At 35.4% G+C, this 20,916-nt stretch overlaps 1 protein-coding gene across 6 annotated transcripts in view; it reads right to left on the bottom strand.

Annotated features, from left to right (window-relative positions):
* The window catches only part of mGluR (metabotropic Glutamate Receptor), a 105,260-nt gene extending 91,040 nt beyond the window's left edge, over positions 1-14,220 (bottom strand). For 3 of the 6 annotated variants that reach the window (XM_066299352.1, XM_066299350.1, XM_066299353.1), the window contains exons 1-2: positions 14,097-14,201; positions 12,017-12,125 (exon numbers count right to left, since the gene is read on the bottom strand). The gene's annotated coding sequence lies outside the window, so the exon portion shown is untranslated. Of the gene's footprint in view, positions 1-12,016; positions 12,126-14,096 lie in introns of all 6 variants that reach the window. The other 3 variants (XM_066299351.1, XM_066299354.1, XM_066299349.1) reach the window with 2 other exon arrangements.
* Positions 14,221-20,916: the final 6,696 nt, after the last annotated feature.

The raw sequence follows: 20,916 nt of genomic DNA, 5'->3' as shown, positions 1-20,916 counted from the left end.
TTTGTTGATCCAACTCGCACTGACGATCGTTGATTGTGGATTGATTTTGATAATATTAATTCGTATCATAATTTTCTCTCTTATGACGGGCATTTTCTTTTTGCAAATTTACATTTTCGTTTCATTTCAAGACCTCCCTGGAGGCTTTAATTTTGTTTTTATGTCTACAAATGCACTATACGCTGATAAAATTGCATTCGTTGAATAAACAAACCTTCGCTTTACCATTATGTCTGCGAATTAACTCGGGTGAAATCGAAGTTTCTTTAGTTTCAGGGCATACCTTGTGTTCACTTAAAACGAAAACGTAAATGAATTAGAGTTGCAGTCGTTTTTTGATCTCACATACCTAGAAGTATCCAATATTTTCCGAGCAGATCCGGTTGGTGCTAGTGGAGGACTTAGATCTTTTAAGGTTACTGTTGTTATCTCTTTTTAACGCATCCAAAAGTATCGATTTCTCAGATAGATCAACAGGCCTTTAGACGAGAAACATTGGCAGGTAAATAGTTGGAAACAAGTCTAAGTTCCTAGTAAGTAGGAAATATTAATAATATTTTTGATAACATCAATCAGCTTCGGTGTCTTTCAGTAGTTGGAAATATTACTTTTCTAGCTTCGGCTTTTTCCTGTCGGAACTGTGCCTATCACATTACCAAACAGACTAGATCTTCCAAAGCAAACGAAGTTAATTTATGTTTGATATTATCAGGACTTTCCCTATGTTGTTCCTTGGCAAAAATACAAACTGTAACTGGATATCCCGAGACGAAACAAAAGCGATGTCCATCATGCATCAAGGACTTGAGTGGAATTGGTGGTATTTACAATAATTATAAATCCAGTGATTAATGTATCTCCGAGATATAAAAAATTGGCTGAAAAGCCAGCTTAGGCTATTCTCTATAGTCTATAGCGGGGTTGACAAATGGATTATTCACTGGGATACATATATCACTGTCGGAGAACTGGGCCAGTTAAATTACAATATATTTCACCTTGACGATATTAAATTACCTCTTAATGAAAGGTTAAGCAAGCAATTGTGTGGATTTTTGCCCAAGAGCAAACAAATTGCCAATAAGAACAAAACAAAGAGGCCCTTTGAAGTATATTGACTGTTAGTTCGGCCCTTGCCATCTTCCCGAAATATTAATGGTTTTGTTCAACAGAATACGGTCCAATTTGAGGGCGTTTTACACTCTTCAAACGTGTATTTGCGTAGCAATTAATAAAAGATATTTTGATTTAATTAACGTCCCGGAATGTTTAATACAGGATTCCTCTACCAATAAATTAATATCCACAGGCGAAATTTGTAATTACTCTGCAAGTAATTCCTGGCTCGATTACTGATTATTATTGCTTTTGAGGAAGAAATCATGAATTTAGGTTCGGTTTGTTGACATAATAATAAAAATGTTTGTCTAAGTTTCTCATGTTTTTCTATTATTGTTGACGATTTTAAATAGTTTCTGGTTTGAAAAATTCTCTGATGATTGAATTTTTCCCGGTTCACAACACGTGACTTCCAAATTTAACGCGATTTAAATTTCATTGTATTTCAAATCACCTCTTGGCAATTCTTTTCTTATCCCCGAGATGTAACTTCAGAATGTAGTATGGTTTAAACGTGAAAATCCGCAAATTTGAAGAAAACCGTAATTTATCCTCTTGGCAATATTTTCAAAAACTACTTTCAGAATTGAATGGGAAAATAAAGGAAATTATTCTTATTTAATGAGGGGATTTAACGTCCTATTTAATGTGATTTGAAATGATTCAAAGATTTACTTAAAACTGCACCCTTGGCTGGATTTTTCATGATTTATATGAACTAGCTTGCGAATTTAATGTAACGTAAAGTGATTTAAATACGCCTGTAAAATATAAGAAAATTATCTGTTATCCAGAGCTTTTCTCTTGAATGTATTTTTCATGATTTATTGAGTCTAACTTACCCACCTTAAAATGATAATAAGTGTATCAAATATAGGAAAATAATTGTGTTTCACTTAAAACTCATGTCTCGTGTGATATAAGATCACAGTGTATGTGCAAAATACAGATATCTATACTTCAAATTCCTCTCCGAGCTAAATTTTTTAAGAGCTAGAGGAGTTAGTTCATAGATTTAACGTAGTTTGGAGTAATTTAACTGACCTGAACTAATCTGAATTGACCCGAACTAATTCCTGTAGCTTGCCAAATTATGCTTTATTAGGGGCTTCAGCTTGCAAATTTCATGTGATTGATAATTAGCTCAAATCTGAGGGTCAAATACAAGAATATTATGCACTTGTTAATAGTCCTTTTGGCGTATTTATCTATCATTTACAGGATTTCGTTTTCAAGTTTAACGCGTTTTAAACTTTGCAAATGAGTGACTTATCGTGATTAAATACCGTGAAGCATAGTGAAAATAAGGTTTATTTTTTGAATTATACTGAAACTCCTCCCTTGTTTACATATTTTTTACATTAACATATATTACAATTTAATTAGGCTTGAGTCAAAGCTCCTCTCTTCATTAAAATTTTCACGAGTTATGTGACTCGCATCTGGAATTAAATGTGATGTCAACATACCTGAAAGTGATAGGAATATTAGGTTTGATTAAAAGCTTGAATATCTTATGATTCACTTAACTTGGTTTCGTGATGTTTTATGACTGGAAGTGACTTAAATATTACCAACAAAAACGTATTTATGTATATGAAACATCTATGAACGTTTTCTGAACGTCTATAAATTCCGTATTGTTATTTTTCACCTAGTTTAGTGCTGTGCTTTAAAGACCTAGGTCCACATATCTCGGACACTGCTAGAGAGACGGCGCGATCCGAATTACTGCAGCTCAATTTACAGTTTGAGGCCAATTAGCCCACATGTTCCCACATTGAGGTTTTCCCATTTTCAATTTTCGTCTTATTTGTTACCATTTTACGAGGGACACGCCCCCGTGCCCTCTAAAACACCATTCTGATGGTGCCAGAATGACTAGTTTCTGGACTACGGTGTACATGTGGTATTTAGGCAGCTCCAGCAGAAACAATTGCCTGCAGTCATTCTACTGAAACAGAATCAAAAAAACCCTTGCACACGTAACCCGCATAAATCTGAAAGGGTTTTTATTTAAAAGAGATTTATATTCCGGTTAGTATGGTGGTGCGTTGCCCTCACGTAACATATTTAAATCGAATAGATCTCAATAGGACAGTGAAATTTATTGAATGGCCAGCCAGAGCGAGGGGGCGCAATCTCGTTGGAAAGAATTTTTTATTTGTCATCCGCTATTTTAGATCATTTTATTAAAAAAAAAAAAAAAAATCTTTTATACTTCCTCGCCTCTGATGGATTCTAGAGCATCTTTTTTGGCGTATAAGTTGCCAGGATCCAATGTTCCGTGAAATTACTACCAAATACCTCGCAAGCAAAAGTTAATCGTTATGGAAATATCCACGAAATAAATTCGACGACGAGATCCGAGGATGAAATAGATTGCTAGGCTTTTAACTAATTAACGTAGTGCTGAATATGCCTTCGTATTTCACCTTGGGGCTGGATAAAAAAATCTTCATATCGGAGCGAAGTCGTAAACGCATTCTAGGATTTTGCGGAATGTTTTATTGAAAATGAATGATATATGCCGATGGAAATATGCCATCGGAGAGAATTTGAAGCACCTAACGCTGTGAATTTATCAAGAGGAATTATTTGAATAAAACATGATTTAATATTAAACATGTTCCATCATCAATCGAAAACACCGCCTCAAGCCCATATTGAAACGTATTTAAAATCGAAATGTTTAGGAATATTGCTTTGTACGTATTTAATTTTCAAATTCGGATTTTTCTCGTTGTTTCACGTATTTTCCCGGTAAACTTTTTCCTGGAAAAGAGACATATCATACACGCCGTGTGCGAGAAATCAGGCAACCCTGAGACACCTGGAAAAGTATACTATTTATTAAAAAATGCCTTATGCGAAAATTTAGGGAGTTTAAAAATCCTACCATTCTGCGATATTTAGCAATCTACAAGTTGAGTCGCACAGCAGCAGTGAATTGCAGTTTAAATTTTTTTCTTATCGGGTGGTAAACTTCTTATGACATTTTCTGATTCATCCTCGCATCCTGAAAATACTTCATGCAACATGCCTTATGGCTAACTTTGGCGGTGCAGCAGCAATCGTAGCTATGAAGAAAACCAAACGAACTCATTTTTATTGGATTTTGTGCGCAAAACGTACAGACGAGATAAATCTGACGATCTAGAAGCCTATTCAAAGGGCCATCAACAAGGGTAATAATGACTTGTCTTTCTTTTGCTTAATCTATCTAGTAATTGGCTTGCTTATTATGGAGCTTGGATAGGACGTGGAGGTGAAGTGGAATGGCCCCCTAGATAACCGGATTTGACGCCTCTTGACTATTTTTTTATGCGGCCCCTTAAAAAGTAAGGTGTATGCCCCGAGACATGCAGATTTAAATTAATTGAGAAGAATTACTGACGAATGTCGCTTCATCACTGTCGAAATGCTGAAATATGTTATTGAGAAATTCTCATAAAATTTAGCTCATTGTCAAGCTGTCCGGGGGGCACGTTTCGTGCACCTCCTACAATAAAAATAAGTTTATTTACATAAAAGCTATTTCCTCTTTTTTCTTTTGTTTTACAATAGCCGCTGAGCCGTTAGAGTTAGCCATAGGATATGTTACATGAAATGTGTCCGGAATGCGGGGGTGAATTAGAAAATGTCATAAAACATTTGCCATTCCATAATAAAAAACATAACTTCACTCCCTTCTACTTTCAGACAGATCTTGTATATTTCTGAATGGCGAAGACCGGTAGAATTTTTAAATTTCTTCAAATTTTTATACAAGGTATTTTTCGAGATATTTGAGGGTTGCCGCCGGACTTTGCGTACACAGTGTATAAATATATCAGAATTGTAACAGAAGCAAGTTAAAACTGTCCAAATTTCAGTGGTTACAACTTGCAAATATGGGTTATTAAACTGTGGTTTTCAGTAATTGCAATACCATCACAAACTGTGGTCAGTAATCAACCAGATTTTCATCAGGCAGCCAGCACTATTGCCGGAATAAATGGCCAAAAGCTAATGCCACTTTTGCATAATTTCATTCAGGACTTTGAGATGAAATGCCATTATTAGAAGAGGAGTAATGGGCTTTCTTTGGGATATTTGATATCTGCGGAATATCCGATTCTCCTTTGTATGTACATTTAAAATGATTCCCAGTGGAAAGCCTCATTAGCAAAGCGCTTCGTCTCTTGCTCATCGTTAATGTAATAATATGCATTTCGGTCATCAGTGGTCGGTAATCGCGATCCATACCTCTGCCTGTCGGTCGTGAGTCCAGATAATCTGGACACAATTTTGTTAATTGATCAAATCGAGTGGTAACCGCGATTCAAATTGTGGAAACCTCTCCATGAAGCTTCAAAGTTTACTATGGTGATGAAATTAATGCCCCAAATCCTAATCCAGGATATTGGTCGTCAAGCATGGAATCATTATGCAAGACTTGTGTCAAGATAATATATATACAGGGTGGTCCATAAATATTGGTAAAAATTCGTACATTATACTAGTGGGAAAAAGAATATAGCGATTTGGCTAAATATGTTTTAGGAAAAAATCGCGTGTTTTCATTCTTCAGTATGTTTAAGCTTTTTTTATTCGATAAATTGGGAATAAATCTTAGAGTTTTTTATTCACAGATTTTAAATTGTGGTTGGAGAGGACTTCTGGTACGATAAGTTAATTTAATATTTCAGTTCTAAATTTCTTATTGGGTGACGTGTCCTCTGCCTTACTAAGGTGCATAAAATCCACCAAATTCTTTATTAATACCGACGAGTTGATAAATTTTGCTCAGTGCGGATCACGAAGAGGAAACCTCCATCCGAATACTGGAGGATTCAGCGTTCAGCACCAGACGTATCCGTGAACTGTGAGGGGTCAGCAAATAATCCTTTCAAGACTTCATACCATGTTACACCTGTTCAAAATTTATTATTAAGGGAGTCTCAACCTAGAATTAATTTCTTCAATTTGTTACTTCAAAAGAAACATCATGACCCTTTGTTCTTTAATAAAATATTGTTCACCAACGAGGCAATATTTAGAAGGAGAGATCTATTTAATTGGAGAAACCGGCATTCCTTTGTTCCATACAGAAAATCCTCATTTAATGAGAGCATATCGCTTTTAACACGAATTTTCAATTAATGCTTAGTGTGGAATTTTGGGAGATATGATTTTGGAATCAGTTGAACTTGAGCACAACTCAATGGGGAATCGTACTTGAGTATCTTGAGGAACGACTTGGCTCTAGTTTTGTAGGATGTCCCTCCAGCCTTAAGACAATCTTTTTAGTTTACGTAAAATGGGGCCCCTAAGCATTACTATACATCTGAGAGAATTCTTGAATATGAATTATCCGTATTGATGGATTGGTCGGAGTAGTGAACATTTGTGACAACCATCAAGTCCCGATTTAAACCCATGAGAGTTCATTTTTGGAAGTGTCGTGCTTCAAGAGAAATTTCATTTCTTCATGATAAAATTTTATTTTTTCTATTGTCACCACGGAGTGAGCGTGAACGTCGGAACATCGAATGTTCGTTTATGATTGTTTTGTTAGGAGTGCTGAGCCTTTGACTGCAGCTCAGCGTGAGTTTCGTCGCAGGTTCGATATTAATTGAAATGAGTTGTTCCCATAAGTTACGCAATTTTACGTTGGGTTAATAATCTACAAACAAGAGGTTCAATAATGAAAAGGAGAAAAAATATTTGGTGAGATTTTACGGCTTCCTCGATAGCCTGACCTCTCCTTATATGATTTGTTTTGAGAGGGTTATCTGAAAGGACGTGTCTACGATGCTAAGTCTCGTATATTAGAAGGATGAAAAGGAGCAATCCGACATCAAATCACCGAAATCAATGGAGATCTGCTGAGAAGGGTGAAAGCCAATTTTTTTGAACGGTTCAAAATTGCATCAACGAGGATGGGCAGCACGTGCCAGATGTAATTTTCTGTTCAGAACTGCAACATTCTATATTTTCGATCATGCAGTTGAAGTAAAAAACAAATTATATGTCGAAAACTTACAATTCTATGATTATATCAAAACCGTTCGAATTCCTGGCCGTACCCTGTAGAACGAGTAAAAATTAGCAGTAATTCTTATAGCTAATTTAACTTCAATTCAAAGCGAACAAATATGGTTTGTTTATCTGTCAATGTGGCGAATGGAACATCATCATAATCAAAAAAGTCAATAGAAACAGTTTACCTCATCCACTCCCATTTCAACAAATTGGTAAGCTATACCTCTCCCTGAATTGGAGGATTTGGCTGTTGTGTAGTCTTGTAAAAACAAAGCTGTGCGACCTGTTAAAGTCTTACGATAATGAAGCAATGTGGATTTTGACAAGGCCCAAACAATGACTTCAAGTTCTTGAACAATGAACACAAACCGGAGAATCCCCAACACATCCCAGATATCCTTGGGCTAGAAATGGGATCGAAACGTTTATGTATCGATTTGAGGCGGTTTAACTCGAGCCAATCCTAATTTATCTTGGGTTTTGTTTGAAATTTTCGATCGGTTCGAATTATAAATCTTGAAGGTTTACATCAGAAATATCAGCGAGTTTTTTCATTCAGCTTTGAACTCATTATAGACTGCAAATATCAATATAAAGGTGTAGACCACCTACTGACCGAGTTGGGCTATTTGCGACTCAGAGAAAATTGTGCGAAGCCATTGCGAAAGTGTTTGTGAAGCAAGTTAGTTATATTCATCGGGGTTATTTCAGGCTAAGAGAAGATAGCTCAAAGCTATAGTGGAGGTAATATCAGAAATTTGGGGTAGGTAAGGATATGAGATTATTATTTAAAACCATTGGTTAGCTAATTTATTAACCGAAGCTTCCCGAAATGGCATAGCTGGTTACAATGAATTAAAATTTTTCACACACCTTCAATGCGAATTTCGAATTCTACAAGTTGGACCGGGATCTCGTAAATCATAAAAGATATGGAGGTGGTTAAATTAGAGAAAACTTGCGTCTTTCTGTCTTCTGCAAAATCATGATTTTTAAATTTGAAAAATTTCGAATGGATCCGAAGATATTTGAGATAAACCGATTTTTTGCGGTTTTCAAAACTAGATTCCGAGTTTGTTTCAAAAGATCTGATAAATTAAAGTTGACATTTTCATTGCCGATTTTTCTCCTCGACAAGATGCTGCTTTTAGATTTTCGGTAGAACGTTTCGTTTCTTGAAAACGGTCATCAACTTTGATTGTTTTAAATAGTCAACAAAATTTATATTTAAAACTCAGTAAATTTTACTTTTTTTCTGAATCCAACGGTGTATCACACTGATCATTAATTAAATGGCGTAGTCCAAAAAATCTCATCTTCGCTTATCCAATATAACGTGACTTTTATTTGACATGATGAGTGGCTTTGAAAACAATTTGTTTAGATCTATCACTTAGCAAAAAAGAGAGTTAAACACAAAAAATCGTTTGAAATTGTTTTTTTATGTTGAAATGTATCACTATCATTTTTCAAACACAAATAACATTGATTAGCAATTTCTTTCATAACGTTACTTAAAATCTCTGGAGTCATTTTTCTTATTGCAAGTCGAATTGCCAGCTTCAATTCATCATTTCGAAAATTCTTACAGTTATTTTTTAAGGAATCTCTAGAAGAAAAAATCGATAGGTGTTATATCGGGAGATCAGGACGGCCGATTTATGGGACCCTTAGCAGAAACTAAATTGTTTTGAAAATGGTCTCGTAAATATTGTCTAGAGTTACGTCTAGAATTATGAGGAGCCCCATCTTGTCAGAATCACATATCACCCATTACTGCTAAAAGAAGTTCGTCCAGAATATGTTCAATTTTGTTTCTTAAAAATCGTCTATATTTTTCAGAATGTGGAATTCCCTCATGAATTATGGGTTCAAAAGTTCGCGTTCCTAGAATGTCACATCACACCTCAAATTCAAAGCGCTGTTGATATCTGGATGTCTATCGGCAATTTCCACTTTTTGTTGCCCAATAATGATGATTTTTTCGATTAAACGAGCCACTGTTTGGAAAATCACTAATCACGTCGAATAAAAGTTGTGTTATGTTAGAAAACGGAGAATGATATTTTGTGGTCAAAGCCATTTAATAAATCTTATGTGTTATATATCGTTGGGTTCAGAAAAAAATAGAATTTACTAAGCGTAAAATAAAATTTGTTGACCGTTTAAAAAAACAAAATTGACGATGGTTTCGAATAAACCAAAATCAACCTTACAGAAAAAAATGGCGGCAATGAGAATGGCACATTTATTTTAACATATCCTTTGAAATAAAGTCAGAAATCAGTAAATAGGGATTCGTAAAAAACCGATTTTTATCGAATAATTTCGATTCCACTCGAAAATTTTCGAATTTGATGACACGATTTTGAGAAACACAAAAAGGTATAACTTTTGCCTAAATTAACCTCCTCCTTACCTTTCGTGGTTTACGTGATCCCTGTAGAACGGACTCTCATCCGGGTCAGCTTGTAAAATTTTCAAGGAATTTTCAAAAATTCCTTGAGAGAGGGTTTTAGGAACATCCAAGATAACCCGGCAGAAATGAGAATTTCAATAAATCTCTCCCTCTGAGAAACTGCAATTTCGAGATACTTTGGTACTTTTCAATATAAGCTCTGCCTTTCCTTCTACATGTGAAAGTTTCCTGACTCCTTCGGCTTCAAATCCCAATCTTAATAATCTCCCGCAGTCTTTTTTAGTTAAATGCTGACCAGTTAAGGACCTTATGATGATCCTTTTGGATGCTCTCGGTTGCAAGTGCTGACGTAAGCCCAAAATCCACGGTTATTATTCTTTCCCTTCTGTCGTATTAAAAGCTTATATTTTGTTGAAAGTAAATATTTATAAGGAGCGTTAATAGCCTCTTAGCATATAGGGGTTAAACGACCGTCCTAATTTTCGGTTCGAAATATTTGGTCGAAAATTTCACTTTTCCAGCCTGGGTGTGGCGTTAAAAGCCCCAAGTTGAGATAATATTCTAAATTGGCTTACTTTATCTGACAGCTAGAAAGTTGGACTGGCAGCGACGAATAAAATCATAGATGCATGAGAGATAGCGTTTGGATTACAGTCAACAGAAAGAGTCAACAATACGTGACATCGTTATGAAAAGATAGAGGGAAAGCTCTATCTTGTCAGAGGGGTTATAAGATTGAAGGAAATTAACGGAACATTAAGGACCTTGCTGAATCATTTGGTTGACGTCTCATATGGCATTAACCTCAGAATTATGCCTCTTAAATCAACTGCGTTTGAATTTTCTTAAATGGAAAAGGAATTTGGTAAATAGGACCTTAGGAAAACGAAACCCGTAGGAAGTTTCCATAAAGAAGATTAAAATACATTTTGGGTTAATACGAAAGAATTTAACTTTGGGTTTCGAGTGTAAACCTCGAAGGCAATCTAATAAAATGCTAAGCTTTTAATAGCTACTCCTAGAACTCATTTAGCTCTCATGATAGCGAGCGAAAATCGATTGTTCATGTGATTAAAATACTATTCGAATTGGTGTTTTCAGCGTCAGGTTAACCGAAATGCAATATATCTCGAAGGGTTGAAGTAACATCCAAAGAAATGGTTTAAATGTGCTCTTCACGTGGCCTTATAGGGTCTTAATTACCCCAAAATTGAAAATTTTGCCATAGACCTGTGCAGGGACAAAGGGGCGTTTTTGCCTGGATTAGATGACAATTAATCAGTTTAGTTCCAATGTAGTGGAGCAAGGGATTTTGCTGAAACTTATCTGCCCTGAGAGCGTTATCGAAATTTATTGGTGCACTGTGGGGTGTCCGGTTTTGACCTAAAAATACAGCATTGAATGCTAACTCACTATGCGAAGTTCTGGCAATTAAGCATGGCGTACAGGACCATATAACGCTTTCCTATACGGGCATGCCTGATCTCCGCTATGGAACAAAAAATAGCCGAAAACCAGAACTAGCAGCCAAATGAGTTTATCTTCCTCTAACTCGTTACACACATGCGAGTGGAGAGGAAATTAGCCCGAAGTTGTCACCTACAACCTAAGCGTGTTTCCATTTACTCCATTTTCAAAATTTAATTTCCACGAGTTTTCCCAGCTCACTCCATCGAATTAAATAATTATTAGAAGTTATTTGACGCTTGATGTTACAATGTGGAGTCTCCCAAAATTTAATCCCGCGCAATTTCTTCAGTTATGTACTTTATTGCATAAGAGAAAAGCTCCCAGAATCTCACCAATATAAGACGAAATATTTGTCCGTGTTCAGCTTCAAAAATTTCCTGTCTGGGACGCATAAAAGCTATTCCGGAGGGTCATATTATGTTGCAGTTTAAATTTCTAACACATGCATTAAGCAAATGAGTTTCGGCAAGGATTTCTTTGCGATTTAGTTAGTGCAGCTTTCATCTCAGTCCTGCATGTCCACTCTTTTGACGAGGGCTAAAAAGGATGTTTATGCACATATTATTAAGAAAGTTCATCTTAAGTCTGATTTAACTTCACGTCATATCACTATTGTGTAGGCTCAGTCAAAACTAGGGAGATGTTCTTCCACCCTGCGTCTTTATTAATATGCATCGTGTAATCTTATTTTTCGATTTTTAGTCCCCTCTTAAGGGACATGAGTTAAAACTTGTTATCGTATTTTTAAGGTTTTAGTGATAAATCGACAAAATTCGTATCAACTGTCGGAAAACTTTTAGGTTTAAAAATTCTTCAAAATGAAATTTAAAAAATCCAAAATATAATAATTATTTATGCAACGTCATAATTTAAAATACTTTTTCATCCATTCGCTCGTAAAGCCCATCGACTTTGCAGTCAATTCCTGGTAGCTTTTCCCTCACAAAATCATATAAACATAAAATGATGGTTAGCTCTTACCGTTTCGGATATTTTTCCAATCTTCGAAATTCTCAAGCTTGCGTTGTTTTAAAATAGACCCACCAGGTACGTGCTCAATTTCAGCAAGTTTTTCCTCAAAGGGGCAGTCCTAACAGAAAGTGTTAGTTACTTTTAACCGTTCCAGAGGTTCGGTATATATTTTTAGTTATCGAAAAATTTCTGATACAGAGCCGAAAATAATTAAATTCTGCTCATTTTAAACTCACCATGTTTCAAAAAAAGATAAGAACGATCCAATGAAACATTTGTCTAATTTTAGAAATTTTCATGTCTGCAATTTTTTTCCTTAAAAAAGTATAAGCTTTTCGGAGACATTGTTCAAAGTAGGTATAGTGTTTTTAATTATAAGTCTACGACGTGAGCGCTCAGTTTAAGCTATTTTTACTTACAAAAAACACGATGCAAAACTTTAATTAACTTTACTAAATGATTCTAACGATTCTTACAAATTTTCAAAAAAATTCCTAAATGTGTTATTTTCAAAGATGAGACCATCGACTTTAAATTCAGATCCTGCTAATCGCCCTCCGAACAGGACATGCGAACGTTAAAACACGGTTGACTCTAGCCATTTCTTAGATTTTTCCAAAACTACGTGAGAGGTAATTTCTAAATATCTTGAAAAAATTCTTAATAAATTAAATTAATAAATAAAGCAATAAATAATTTATTAGAAATATATGTAAGATGGCAAACCATCTGTTTCTGATATACAGAGTGTGAAAATTTAAAGTCCTTCGAAATTAAATTTAGTTCAGATTTAATTGATATGGCGTGTTTATTCATGGGACGAGAAGTCACTCTAAATTAGAATTAATTATTTGATATTCTCTAAAAGCGTGTTCAGACTGTAACAAATTAAGACTTATAATGCTGTTATAAAACAAATGTGTGGCAACTATTGTAACATGTAAAGGGTCGACGAGTCAGCTCTGGTCATTCAACAAAGTTTTACATCTTTCTTTGATGTTCCTGTCCCTTGCTGGATAACAGAGAACATGTTTCATAACTTGGAAAATGTTTTACAACTTTGTTACATGTAATAATTAAGCATTATTTTGTTGTAATGTAGTCTGGAATTGTTTTTAGAGTTGGAGAGAAGAGACTGAGATCCATTTTGGAACTTTGACACCTTTTATCTTACCAGCTGAACGTAATTGCTTATTTTGATGTAAAGAATTTAATCATGAATATTTTTGGAAATAATTAGGAACCACTCGAAATATGAATAAGGAGTTTCTACGACGACTTCTTCAATTTGTCGAGATATATTAATTGGTATATTTACACCAAGGAGGAAATTACAGTAAATATTCGAGGAGAAAAAAATACGTTTTTTGACTAAAAAGTTGGAACCAAAGTACGACGATATTACAACATGTGATTTAATCAATGACAAATATTTTTAGGACCGAGAAGGTGCAGACCTTATTCATCAATTCTCTAGTGTTAAAAAGTGTGTGCTCACATCAAAACTCCATTAAATCGAGTTTCATCATTACAAAAAAGCTGTGTTGAATGGAGGTGACATAACTTCGCCCTTTGCAGTACGTAACAAAAATTTCCAAGTCCTACACCAAATATTTTTTTTTTTATGTTTCAACGTAACCTACAGGTATTCACGTGTATTTGCGTGAATGTGGTGGGCAAATATTTACGAACGTAATGTTAACAAGCAATTTCCTGAGTACTTTTCGATGTTCCAACTAAAAAAAAAATAAATTCGCATTATATATTGTGTTGAAACAATGTTGTATACTAAGAAGCGATAAAGGAGTTTTGTTTATTTGACCAAAGCTTTTCCAAAGGAGCTTAACTTTTCTGAAGTAAACGTCTTTGTCATTCTCTGTTTTTAGGATGGGGAATATTTTTTTTTTATCAGCATATGGCTTGTATCTATAAAACTACATTGCGATAATGACATCAATCAAAGTGTTAATAAAACCTGTTATCATAAATTTGCACGAAAAATTGTTGTCAATCACGTACGATTAGATAGAATTTATTCTAGTAAATACCCATACTTATAAATAAAAAATGAACGTTCTCGTGTACTCACCTAAACCTAACTTTGCGCAATGGAAAGTCGAGAAAGTTGAAAAACAGCGTGTCTCCGAAGTTCACTGCCCGAATAACTCTGGAAAGGGGGCACTCCACGAGCGGACTGAGGTGATCCAGCAAACGGCTCGTATCCAGAGCTCAAATTCTGCTAGGGAGATCCTGCGCTTTCCTGATGCCATCCCTATTTGTTATTTCAAAAATTTCAAACACCCTCAAACAATGATACCGCGATCATCGCAAAGATAATCTGGGAAACCTGGATATCAATCGCCTTTTATGGAACGATTTCCGAATTGAAAAAATCTGATATAGACCGACTGATAGATAGTAAACCGATTTGGAAGAGTAAAACTCTTCCAGAGGCGTTGTTAATAGATTTTCCAGGTGTGCCTTCGGGCTTTAGTCCCTTAAGTGATTTCCGATCGAGGAGTATTGTATGTGATCCTGACAGTTTCAATGACTTGTTGTTTGTCTAGATGTGCTTTTGCTTTAATGCTACAGATCTATTCTGGATTTATTGGATAGCTTTCCAGGGTGCAGATAGATGTTTTTGTACTGCAAGTTAGCTAGTCATTTTGGAATGGTCTTCAATCAATTTTCTTGGGCAAAGCCTGGTTTCGGATTAGGTCCAAAACGTCTTGTATGAAGAACGAAAACCAAAATTTTAACTTGCAAAATCATGGTTAATACAAGACAAACAAAAGAAAACACTAAATCGAAGATCATGCACTTGGAAGTAGGAGTTTAAGATTTCCTGATACAATGCATTTCTAGCTGATTCCAATTAGAGCTAGTCCCAATAGCAATACCCTAGACTGAGCTCTAGATTTAGGTCGATTGCTGATTAATCTCGTAAAACTGGGGGATGAAGCTAGAGACATATTATGTAGATAAGTGGGACGAGCGATTTCCTTTCCTAAAATTGAGTTTGGAAGGGAATGGCATTTATCCATATGTTATTTATAATAATATTCGCTGAGTCTACGAGAATTCAACGATTGCCGGGGTCTGGAAAACTATCAGCTAATTGCTAAAAAGACAAGCTTCGTTTGGTATTTGTAAATCCCATCGCTACAAAAAAGGAACAATAATACCAATGGTATTGTGTGTCGTCGACTGTTGTCAAGATTGACAGGATGAATAGCATTCCCCCCGGAAAGCTTTCACGCAATTTGTTAGACATATTGATTATGAAAAACGCTCTATGTGAAACGATTACCTCGCCTCTATGCACTATATGCATGATGGACTTTTTGTTACCCTGTTGAAAGAAAACTACCCTTTTCGTATTTTTATTTTATTGCTTTAAACCCCTTTCATATAGAATTTAGGTAAAAATATATTACAGTTCTTGAAAAAATTTCAATCGCCGTGAGTCTAATGTATGAATGTGTTTTGCACAAAATGTTATTAAAAAATTGTTAATTACCAGATCAAAAATGTTTAAACCTGAGATTTATCAATACATCCGGCATCAACGCCAAGCGAAATAATGCAATTTTCATTATCTAATTCAAAATGGCAAGTGTTAAAAAATTTAACGCAATAAATCAACTTTAATTTCGAGCATATGAACATTTTTCCAGGATAATTCAGGTGGAGATAGTAGGTTAATTCGACTATTCTACAATTACTCGTTCGTGGTTTAAAATCGATGAATGTGCCTATGTAGTGGACAAAGAGGTGTCAAATTATTCCTCAACGGACCTCGTAAAAGTTAAAATTTATTGTGGTATATGTTATACGCAGAGTGATTGCAAGGCAATGTATGCAGTAGTCTACGGTATGACTATTTTATCTTCATAACATTTAATTTTACAATAACCTTTTTTTTTAAGACATTAGTACGTGACAAAGGCAATTCTCTGGGATTTCTTTAAAAGTTTTTTGTAAATTAGCAATTTATTCCCATAACTGTCAAATTTTGACATTTATTGATGTAACTTGCATCTTTAAAATCTAACACCCAGTACATTTTCTCTTTTTCCCGATCTAGGGGAAAATTCCAAATATTTTTTTATATAACACTTAGTATGTCTATCTCTCAGCGTTAGCTTAGCATGCCAATTTAAAAATTGAAAATAGTTTTCATATAAAAGGGCCTTGAGAGAGTTAAGGATGTGCATTTCGTAAATAATGGTAATCGTATTAGAATACGATATTGAAATGATTTTTCTCTGCAATACTGTAATCTTATTATTTTATTACACATTTATTAGACAACTAATGAATAGAAGCATTAAAAATTAAAAACAAATAACGCTTATTTATCTGCTATTATTTGTTAGAAGACTTGTTGAACGTAATCCCTCTGCTGCTTAACATGTGTGATTAACTTTACCAGTAAAATCCAGATAATTGATGGTTAACTTTAATTTAATTCACAATTAAGGTGAATGAGGTCTACGGATAATTCGATTTTAGACTTTTACTATTCTTATCAATTTTTCGAAAAACTGTAAAGTATTTAATATTTTGAATATTTTTTTTGCGTTAAATATCAAAGTAATGTTTTTTTCAAATCAATTTAAGTTTGATTAAAATTTCCCTAGAGTAAATCTTGAGTATTTTGAAATAATTGCTATTTCGTAAAACTTGTAGTGCAAATTTAAAAACTCTGCTTTAAAGAAAGTTGAAACTGGAGTATGCCGAAATTCACACCGAATCATAGCAATGAGACATGTTTCATGTTATAGTCGTGAAAATCTAGATGTCATAAACACTGTGCCCAAAAAAAATAAGTTGAATTTATTTTAAAGAATATATTTGATTACTTAGAGTAATATATTGATGTATTACCAATCGAAAATCATTATAATTTCCTATACTTGAATATAAAAGATTTCTTCGAAAATTCAGATTTAAGAAAAGTAGAAAATCCTATTACTTTTCTTATCCGTTGTCATAGTTATATCTAAAATGTTTATATAAAAAGCTATGTCTATGCGTTCCTGCTTCGTAAATTTTTTTATTTATAATATTTTCAGTACTATTTGCGGGCTTACAAGACAAATTTCATATGTAATCAAGTTTAGCAACGAATGAAAGACTTAGCAATATGTTAATAATGTAAAGGTAACTCCGGCAATTTATACAAAAAGTAATGAAATTTCCTACTCTTTGTATACCGATTTTCCATCCTTCGTCAGTATATTAGAGTCAATTTTCTAATTACGTCTTGTTTAATTTAAATCAAATCCTGTATTTAATATTCTCAGCAAATGTCAAATTCAATTATTTATCGATTAATACTAAAAAAATACTTAAAGACATTTACAGTAATTGCTGGAAATATTGACCATTCATTTCTCTACACAGACGGGCTCTGGAACGAGTTGTCAACTTCCCTTAACTTCTTTGTAGGTACATTTTCAAAGGTTTTAAATGCTGGAAATCAGCAGAAAAAAGTGATGTTTTAGTCACATCGGAGGTTCCAGTTTGTTGCACTGACCTATGCAAGATCACGAAGTATAGAAAGATACATACTTATATTAGAAACTTTACCTTATCCATAAGTTTGGAAAGGATTTTAAAGATGAGCGAAACGCTGATGTGAATTAAAAATCTCAAACCTCGCTTGATGGTTTACCAACATATATAGAATGTTTGAGAAGTCAGTATGTACATGAGGATTACTAGGAATAGTTTTTGGCGCTTATCCAAAATAAAAAGGCCGTTTTTGAATGACAAAACAACCCTTCGTCAATGTTACACGGATAACCTTCTCAATTTTAAAAATTTTTCTCTTAACATGGGTTGAGTCTACTAAATCTTCCGTGGCAGTTTGTGAGGTTATACACGTCCTAAAATTAAATTACAAGGGTTCTGAGTTTCGTAGGACTAAAAATTATATTCAAAACACAACTGTGACTCCTAAAAATACGAAGCTGTTTTCGACCCATGTTTAAAAGGAAGTTGCCTTTAATTTATGCAAATTTTTATACTTCACCCTAAACCGTTGCGGAAACTTTTTGTTTAAGGAGTCCTTTATGGACGTTTCAATTTGTATGGATGTTTATAGCCGGCTTTTATGGGATTTTCTTTTCCATTATTCCTCGGCGGAGTTAGTCATTTGCTAAAGATCTTTTCATTTATCTTTCGTGTTTGGAACTCAACTAACCTCAGATTGAACAAATCTTGGCTTGGGAGAAGATATGACACATAAATTAAGCATAAGCGATCCTCGTTCAGCGATGCACGTTCGGAATTCAAAACTGATGTTATTATAATTCGTCCGGAGATAAAACCGTGAAGAAATGGAGTGCTGTGGAAAACGTCATATATCTTAACATTATTTCGCTATATATCATCGCAAGTGTGGCGTTATACACAGGATTGTCCCATATACATACATTTTAATTTCTGAACTGCGAAGCCTTCTTTCCCTTGCTGCTCGTTTTCTGTAAAACGTTACGGACGTTTTAGAAAAATGAGGAATTTTCCGGCATTTTGGCTAAAGTTGTCCATTCTAATACTCTCGCGTGTGTGAGAACGACATATGTTGTGTAACTGAGCATAGACCCTCCAACCCGTAGGAAATTAGCCCTTCTGGAATAGACTTAATCTGGCAAAGTCAGGTGAAAGCTATCGTTCTTAAAATCTTTGTGTGTTCGGCCTTTGCTAATTAATTTTTCCCAAAGTCAAGGATTTTAAGTAGAAGTTGTAATACTGCGTATCAAGTCATGTCCAGTGGCGTCACATTCGGGGAAGGAAATTATAGACAAAATTTTAAAATTTATACTGTGTCGGTGGTCAAAATATATATTTAACAAATAATTATTCATATAGTGTCATTAAGCGCTCTAATGGCCTATGCATAAATAATTGCTAAATCGGGGTTCACCGCGCATTTCAATGAGTATAGATAGCTGTGACAATATGATTGTATATGGATAAGTTTAAATTTAATAACTCGTAATGGGTTGGATGCACGTTTGTTTACATTGTGGTGCATCGTTTATTTTCCTATAATAAAACCAATATTTAGGTAACATTTTTATTGAAACAATTATTTTATCGATATCTGTGATATCAGATTAGTTAAATAATGTGAATTTCTTTGGCAGCACTTACCAGACTCGTAGTTCTACAGCTGAAGTTCTCTAAACATAGAACAATGTGCCCTAAAGAAATTTAGTGCAGATGGTGTTGATAAAACTATTGATTAGTGATAGCCGCCATAAACTCAAAAACCGCTCAATGATCTCCCAATAGCTGTGGATTTAACAGTTTCCTGTAAATCAATATCGTCCAGGTTTATGGATTAATGCGGAGAGCCTCCGCTAGATCGTGTTTTCCGGAAAGGGCGCTATTAAGGGAACTTCTATTTTAGTTCTTGCCTGCACTTGAATTTTCAGCTCTCTGTAATACCTAGAAAGACCTGTCCCGGGATTATCCGATGTCCTCTTTCCATTCTAGAACGCTCGATTTCTCTTCCCTTGCCAATAACTTTGCCTACATTTATGTTCATTCGCATGTTTTCCACGTTTTATCATTTTACTAGCAAAACAAGTCGTGGGGCGAAACAGCTTGACGCGCCCCAAATAACCTCACGTACCAATCAGCTTTTACTGAAGTAGTTAATCGATGGATGTCAAAATGCAAAATCTGTAAATGACTACCACGAAAACTTTGAACTTTAAAACAATATGACTCAAATAACCTCCCTTAATCAATCTTGCTACGTGCACCTCCCAGCAACCTCCCTTCCTGCATCCGAGGACGGACTCTTGCGAATTTAATCACAGACCTGTTAAGATAAACAAGCTGGGGAGGCTAAAACTCGATCTCCAGCGGTCAGTTTACACATTATGACCACTCATTTTGCAACGATTCGCAAGATCGTGCTAGCTACAATAGCCCTTATCATTCGCTACAATTTGTGGACCATTATAAGATTGGCACTTGAAAGTTAAATGTCTCTAAAAATACCCGTGAATTTTGAGGGTAGCCATAGGGGTGACTCTCTACCCTAATAGTAAGACTTCCTCGGAAATTGTCCGTAATGACGAGAAATTGGCCTCCATATAGCCTATGGAACCGAGCGATTTCGTGGCCGTAAATGTACAATAATTGCCCACCACAGAGCAGAACGTCACTAGTGCGGCGATTTACTGTTGCTGCCCGGTCGCGGGATTTTACAGTTCAACAGCTCTGAAGGTTGAAGTTGGCTTCTCGGTGGGGAATACCAAGGTTGTAGCCCCCTCCCAACCTATCCAGTAGGGCGACTCCCCTACGGTGCTCTCCAACACTCTTGCAAATCGAAGAGTCGCCGAGTAAAGACCTTGCTGGCTATCCGTACTCTTTACAGCGTACATCAGGGGAAAGAGGGATTCAAAACAGTGCACTCCAAGTGCATCCTTACCCTCCATATTTTAATGAGTGCACGTTCCTCTATCGCTAGATAACTGCCCATGGCATGTGGGAGGCTACGGAACATGGAACGCCTCTAAAAGCCATGCGGGAGGAATTTCTCCTTCGACGGGAACATGAAGGTAAAGGTTAGTCTACGGGTTAACCTGTGGCAACACACGCAACTGAGTGATGCACCACAAGATGTGGGGGCACGTCCAGGCGGTATATCCAGTTCTCGTGGAACCGGAAGGGACTACTTGAATCTATTATCCCTGATGCCCAAGGGAATTGAGGAGTTGCGTCCGGTGCCCCAACGGGACTGCCGTAATTCCACTTAGGGGAGATGTGCCAGGCTAATTCATGAGGCACACACGCAGTAAAGGCACTTTTTGAGGCTTTCGGGTTCTTTATTCGCCGAGATTTTAGCTCTGTTCTTGCGATTAAGGTTTGTTCATCAATCGAAA

The sequence above is a fragment of the Euwallacea fornicatus genome, chromosome 33, assembly GCF_040115645.1.
Source record: "Euwallacea fornicatus isolate EFF26 chromosome 33, ASM4011564v1, whole genome shotgun sequence".
In the NCBI taxonomy this organism is placed as follows: domain Eukaryota; kingdom Metazoa; phylum Arthropoda; class Insecta; order Coleoptera; family Curculionidae; genus Euwallacea; species Euwallacea fornicatus.
The sequence above is the reverse complement of the archived record's forward strand: the minus strand, read 5'-3'. Positions and strand labels throughout refer to the sequence as shown.